Raw genomic sequence first — 7934 nt, forward strand, 5'->3', positions numbered from 1 at the left:
GCAAATTTATTAGTCTTCTATAGATTTATTTTTGTCAAACTTCAATCTGAATTTCCTAATGGAGGATCTTGCAAAATCGGCTTTTTAATATCTTAGCGGCTCTTCAAAGGAACTAATAAGGATTGCTGTCAATTGTTGTTTCTTTTATATAGTCACTAATTCATTCGTTCTTATATTAGGTATCTAACTTCCCTTTAAGCTGTCTAGTAACATTATTTAATTTAGATTTATTAAATGAAGCTCTACAGCACTGTCAGATGCTTCGAAGTTATCTGTTTTCCGCAAAAAGTTTCTAATTTCTTTAGGGTAATTATTAGTTTTAGTTCTGTAGATCAGTTTAGGTGAGGTATATTAAGCAGACTGCGTTTCTATATTAAATTCATCTTTAGTTTATAATAAAATATACAAATGGATTGTTTCTTTTAAGGAAGCTAAATCGACAATCTCAGTATATTAGTACAGGAGATGGCTGGATTTGTATAACATTATCACTCACTTTAAAAAAGATGAGCGAATGATCAAAGTTCATGTCACATGCTTCCTCAATATGTAGGTACATACAGGGTGAGTTTTTAGTGCGACATCGGTCGATGATTCCATTGTAATATATATTATTACAATGTAAAAACTTATTTATAAAAAATGTTGAAAATAATATTATACATACTTGGAAAATATGTGGAATTCTACAGGGTAATTATAACTATGTAGTATAGCAATATTGGGGTTTGCATTACTATACAGAGTATTTAACAAGTTATGACCATTTTTATTTCGAAATTCCACCATGATATCATCACCATGTATATAAAGAAATAACGCATATACAATTATTTATTTTATATAATAAGGTAAACAATATATTGTAGTTTTTAGATTTAGTTTACTTGAAATCATTGACTAAAATTTTTATACAGGGTGAACTACAAAACGAAATTACGATTTTCTCAATTGTTTAAATCGATCATCCTGTATTTTATTTTTCAAAAAGATTGAATTTATGATGCTCTTTCATTCTTATATTTCATACATTTACATTTACATATTACTTACATTTCATTTCTCCTATCTTTCCTATACCTAAACTCATTATTTTCCGAGATATTTTTAGTTTTGTCGTGTAGAAACCACATTCGTTGACGAATATTAAGCGGTACATTTTGCAGTAGTATGGGCAAATAATAGCAGTTATTAGATGAATTAAAAAACATCAATTTAGACAAAAAAGACATTGAGTTTATTATCTTATTAAGCCTATATACTGAAACCAGAAAGCAGTAGTAAAGGTGAACGATATAGAAACAAATAATATACCGATTGCGAGAGGGGTTAGGCAAGGATGCGTCTTGTCTCCGACGCTTTTCAACTTGTACTCACAGGTCATATTCAGAAAAGCCTTATGGAAAAGAAAAGAGGGAATAAGAATTGGTGGAGAAATCATAAACACCATGAGATTTGCAGATGACACGGTAATTATGGCTGAGAGTATAGAAGAACTACAAACTTTACTAGATGCAATAAATAATGAATGCATTCAAATGGGACTTGACATCAACACATATAAGACCAAATTTATGATAGTATCAAGGAGTCCAATAAATAATGAACAACTAACTCTTGGTGGACATCAAATAGAGAGAGTGACAAAATATAAATATCTGGGAGCTTACATCAACACAGAATTAGATCCAGACCAAGAGATCAGGGTACCAATAGAAATGGCAAGGGCAGCGTTCTTAAAATCAAGCAATTGTTCTGTGACAAAAATTTGAATACTGCGCTGAGACTGAGGTTTGTTGAATGTTACGTCTGGTCGCAACTATTGTACGGGGTAGAAACATGGACATTAAAAGTGCAAATATTTAAGAAGCTTGAAGCCTTTGAACTTTGGATATACCGGAGAATGTTGAGAATTCCATGGACTGCCAGGGTCACAAATGAGGAAGTGCTGAGAAGGATGGGTCGAGACAAAAAATTGTTGAGAACAATAAAAGTACGCAAGACTACATACCTTGAACACATACTGAGAAATGATAAATATAGTCTTCTGCAGGTCATCATGCAGGGTAGAGTCGATGGCAAAAAGGGAATAGGTAGAAAGAGGAAGTCATGGCTGCGAAATATTCGAGACTGGGCAAACATGACTGTAGACGAATTATTCCACGTTGCAAAAGACAGAGAAGCTTTTAAAAATGTGATCGCCAACATCCGTTAATGGGGACGGCATAAAAAGAAGAAGAAGAAGATGGGCAAATGATTATTTAGAAAATCCAGATATATGGCACCATTCACACGACCGTCAAAAAAATGTGAGTCATTCACATAATAGCCAACAATACCACCCCAAACATTTATAGACCACCTAGTTTGACTATGAGTGTTAACAAAACATGCATAGTAATGAAAATTATGCTGATTCACAGTCCCATATTTGTGAAATGTAGCCTCATCTCCAAAAAGCGCATGATCGACAAAAAATCGGTCTCTTTGTACTTGCTGCTGAGACTATTGACAAAAAGCTAATCTGCGTTGATAATCATCGAGTGTCAATTCTTGATGAAATTGCGTGCGGTAAGGATGCAGTTTATGTCTACGAAGGATTTTAGCCGCTGAAGTTTGACTAATGCCATGTTGACGTGAAATTTCACGAGTGCTGATGTGGGGATTTTCAGTAGAAGCTATCAGTACATCATATTCCTTTTTTTTTTTCACTTAGAACAGTTTTGGTTCTTTAATTTTTTTCAAATACAACTGATCCAGTGCGAACAAATCAACCCATTAATTTTTCAAAAGCTCTTGTGTTTGGCTTCGTCCGTTCAGGATATCGTTTGTGATATATCCTGGATGCAACACTAAGCAATTTCTCGAACTTTCTACTAATACCCAGATCATATCTGTTAACTATTCTACAGAAAAATTCATTTTTAACAATAAAGACGAGCGACACAGACCGATTAAAAAGTTAATAATATATGAAAACTGTCATTTTCAAAGCCTACCGTTTACGGTTTAATAATATGAAAACTGTAATTTTTTCAAAGCCTACTATTTTACCTTTGTAAATGACACAAATAGCCTTTTATTTATCAATAACTGCGCGTCACAATCAGCAGTTAGGAATGTTTTATTAAAAATTTCTTGCTAAGAATACTGTTAATATAATAATGTGAAAATTGTTACATCAATTGTATATTATTTTGCTTTGTGTTTTGTGTGAGTTACTTATTAAATAAAAATAATCTTATATTATTATACAAGACATATTATCTTGTATGAATTTTAAAAATCTTCTATTGCCAACGAACAAAAATCTATTCTTATTTTTTCATCCTGATTAAAGTCTTGGTGCAACTGTGCCTAATGTGAATGCATCTAGTTTGTTTTTAAAATTCTTCCTACATTACGGTCACTAATTTCAACAGCCATGTACAATTCCCTTGTACTAATATGGGGATTTTCAGTGATATTAAGGATTAAATTTAATTTATTTTGTGTCCAGTCCGTTGAAACTATTCTAGTTTCTAGTAAACTTTAAAATGCTCTTCTTGGTTGGCATCTATCTGGGAATTGCTAATGATAAATTTTTGTTACCAGTAGCACATTTTTGTTATACCCTCCGAGCACAAAAGCTATATCAATACGTTCCTGGTTAAAAAAATTAATGTTAGTAATAGTAACAAAGCAACAGGAACTATAAAAATAGTATAATGTTCAACTTTTAACTAAGTTTAGTGTCGAAGTCATAGCCAATTAGGTAGATAATATGTATAGGACCGGGTTGTAAATAATAATAACAGTATAGGAAATACTACCGACCTTAATTATTACTCCAAAACGTAATGCAAATAAATATACATTAATTAAACGACCGTCCCGTCTATCTCGTCCTGAGTTTCTTCCCAGCTGATTGTGACGTAACCGCACCGCATGGTTGTCAATACATCACACTCCTCCCTCCTGGATGAATCTACTCACCATAGTCCTCCAAATACCTTGGAAGTTTTCTTATTCGAGCATGTGGCTTTTTAACTTCAGCAGCCTGCTCTACAATTTCTGGTTCTGGGTCCACAAATTCGTTTGGTTGCAGAAACAGCGGTTACGGAGTTACGAGGAATTTTGTTTCCATTGAGGTTGACGGTGTAATTTCGTCTGTTGTTTCTTGGTAACACTCACGGGTTCTGATTTGGTTAGAATGACGACGTAAAATTTTACCATCAGGGGTTTGAACTTTTGACGGAAGTTGCTAAGGAAGTTGCTAAGGAAGCAACTTTTGACCACCTGGAGCAGATGGCCTTGCAAATACAGTCTCGTTTTCTTGAAAACATCTGGGTACTGTTTTGTAAGAATGTTTCATCTCTTGCTTGGGTAACACCTCTTTTCTAAAGTCGGGCTGTAAACGATCAAATAATGATCCCAATTTTCGCCCATTAATATTTCTGATGGGCATCTCCCTGTTGTACAATGGGGTGTAATGTGCTGAGTAAGGAGATATATGTGCAATGTTAACTGAAATTTTAGTTTCTTCATAACTATCTGTAATTTTTGAACTGCATTTTTTACATTTTGTACTATGCGTTCCGCTTGTCCATTACTACTTGGATGGTACGGTGCAACCAATGCTTGGCTAATGAGGTTTTTCTTTAAAAAATCTTGGAACTCAGCTGACGTAAACGAGTTCCGTTATCTGATACGGCGACATATGGGATGCCATGAGTGGCAAATAAACCACGTAATACATCTATAGTCACAACACTAGAGGTATTTGGAACGATTTTAACCTCCAACCACTTCGAGTACGAGTCTGATAATTAGAAACATTTTTCCTTTAAATAGACCGGCAAAATCGAGGTGTATTCTTGTCCATGGAGCTCTGGCATACTCCCACGGATGGATTAGAGCCTTTTTTGGCATGTTTCTAGACTCCTGGAACTCGCTGCATGTATTTACTAGGTGTTGTTTGTCGAGATTTGGCCACCAAACATATGAGCGTGCCAGTGTCTTCATTTTTACGATTCCGGGGTGTGCTGAGTGTAGCAAATTCAGTATTGTTTTCCTCTCTCCAATGGAAATATTACCCTTGTACCCCATAATAGGCAGTCTTGATAACAGCCAATTTCGTTTTTCCGTAGTAGATAAGGAGTATATTCGTCTGAAAATTGCGTCTAAACGCACTTTTATTTGCGCAAATGCAGTCCGTCTTCCTGGAAACGCGATAATACCGCGCGCACTTTTGAATCCAAGTCTATTTCTGAGCTACCGACTATTAACATGTCGTAATAAGGTAGTATACCAGGAATACCCGTTAATCTTGTGTCTATGAATTTTTGAAAAATTTGTGGAGCCACTGATATACCGAACTGTAAACAATTGCATTTAAAAGCCCCTTGAACTACCTGACTAAAAAGAGTCACAATTGGGGTGCACCATTTTGGGTGCGTTATCGGCTCTAAAACCGAATGCGAATATTGCGAAAGGCAATAAGCCTGTCCAGTTGAACTTTGATTTTGTCTTTAAGCGTAAATGAAACTTTACGAGCTTTACGCCTAACCGGCTTTACATGTTTGTCCAACGAAAAATTTACTGGGGGACCCCGGTAAGATCCCAAATTTGTATTAACTACATCTGGGTATTCTTCTGAATAATTAATCATTGGTAAAATTTGACTTACCCCAGCTATGGTTAAACCTAAACTATCAAACCAGTTTCTGCCGAGTAGGCTGGCGCGATTGCCTTCCGTGACTATGAGAGGAAGTGTCGCTGATCTTTTACCTCTCTTTACCTCCACTTGACACTTACCCAGTGAGAGTATCACTGTGTTTTGATAGTCTCGTAAAATAACACTGAATTTATCTATTTTAGGTCGATTTTCACTAAAGATTTTATGGTAGATTGATTTGCTTATCACTGAATAACTCGCACCCGAGTCAACCTCCATTTTCACTTTTAGCTCATTGAGTTGCACATCTACTAAATATTTACTGGTAATGCTATCAGACGTCACGTTATTTAACGAAAATTCATAGGCACTACTTTGATAAAAAACACTCTGAGTGTTCCCCGAAACCGGCTCAATATTGGACGTAGATTCCACGGTAGTCTGATGTACTTTGCGTTTGTGATTTTGGTTCTTCTTTTTAGCAAAACAAGCTATTTCGATGTGTCCAATTTTTCTGCAATATGTACAGGTTGATTTAATGTGTTTACAAGTTTCAGGAGAATGTCCACTTTAGCGCCGAAAACATTTCTTCCTTTCCCGATTAGTTTAATTGTTGTTTCAACTGGCCCAGTTGATTTTACGACAACTTACCGCGTTTACTTATCTGTGGCTTGCAACTTTTGCTGTAGGGATTCGTCGGTAATACCACAAATGAATCGGTCAAGTAGGGTTCTGCCAATTATCGTAATTCTTTCAGATACACAGATATTGTTTCACCAGTCTGTTAATTTCGACGATAGAACTTAAACCTGCACACAATTTCCGACGTTTTTGGAGAAAAATGCTTTCTTAACTTAACTATGATTTGGCCATAAGTTTTATCAGACACTTTGGACGGCGCGACCAAAGCTCTAATAATCTCGTATGTATTTGGACTGCACAAACTTAAAAATGTAGCTTTTTTCTTATCAGGGTCCGTAATGTTATTTGCCATGACGAAAAAATCCATACGCTCGACATATCATTCCCAACCTTCACCCACGGTCACCCCCATTAAACTGTTCGATGTTTCCGAATGCAGCCATCTTGGACACAATTTGCTTTATTTATCACCGGGACGAATAATGCACTTAAACTGGCACACAGACGAATCCCATCCTCGTCGCCAAATAATATATGTATCGGACTAAGTTGTAAATAATAACAACAGTATAGGTAATACTACTGACTTTAATTATCACTCTAAAACGTAATGCAAATAAATATACATTAATTAAACGATCGTCTTGTCTGTCTCGTCCTGAGTTCCTGAGTCTTCCCAGCTGATTGTGACGTAACCGCACTGCATGGATGCCAATATATCATAGTAGAGTATTATGTTTTTATTAATATTTTACACACGAACAATCCTAACCTAACCTAACTACTTAATTAGGTATTTTGATATTTCATTCAAAATTAAAAAAATTAGGAAGCAATATAGACTATTATGTATTTTTTGAAATTTTAATATTTAATATTTAAATTTTGATTAGTTATCAAATTTTTAACATTTGGTTTGATTTAATATTTTCACGGCCAACCTAATAACATTTCACGTACTTAATTTTTGTTACAATTAATGTTTGGTTCGAAAAATCACGTATAACTCAATTAAATAACAAACTAAAGCAGTTAGGTATAGGGAATGCTTAATAAGGGTTCGACCGCTTATTAAGCATTCCCGAAATAATAATAAGAGTTTCGACCAACCCTGTATATCAAAATTCAATAATTTGCTATGATAATTTAGACAATAGTAGACTATATTAAAAGCTTTTGAACATAAATATATTTTGATATCAAATCTCTACAGTTCTACACGGTGTTAATTTTGCTACAAAATTAATAAAAAAACGTATTTATCTTTTAAATCACTTCGTATAACACTGCTAAACCTGATGTTGAAAAAACGGGAGCATCGAGAAGAGTCCAAAAATGTAAAAATATACAGGGTGTTCCATTAAAAAAAAGCTTGTTCCTCACTCCGTCAATATGGGTGGCCCTGTATACTTGAAAATGTTTATAGAGTATGGTCATATCTGTCGTATCTCTTACGACAAATATGAGTAATTGGACTTCTTTATTTATATTTACTTTTGTTTATATTTATATTCGACTTTTGGAAATAGTTTGGAAAATTATACAAGAAGTTCGTCATAAAAATCAGGAACAAAATGTGTGTTCCTATCAATAGATGTCAAATAGATAAATTTCTGTTTATAATAAAACAAATTAG

The sequence above is a fragment of the Diabrotica undecimpunctata genome, chromosome 8 (assembly GCF_040954645.1).
Source record: "Diabrotica undecimpunctata isolate CICGRU chromosome 8, icDiaUnde3, whole genome shotgun sequence".
Lineage (NCBI taxonomy): Eukaryota > Metazoa > Arthropoda > Insecta > Coleoptera > Chrysomelidae > Diabrotica > Diabrotica undecimpunctata.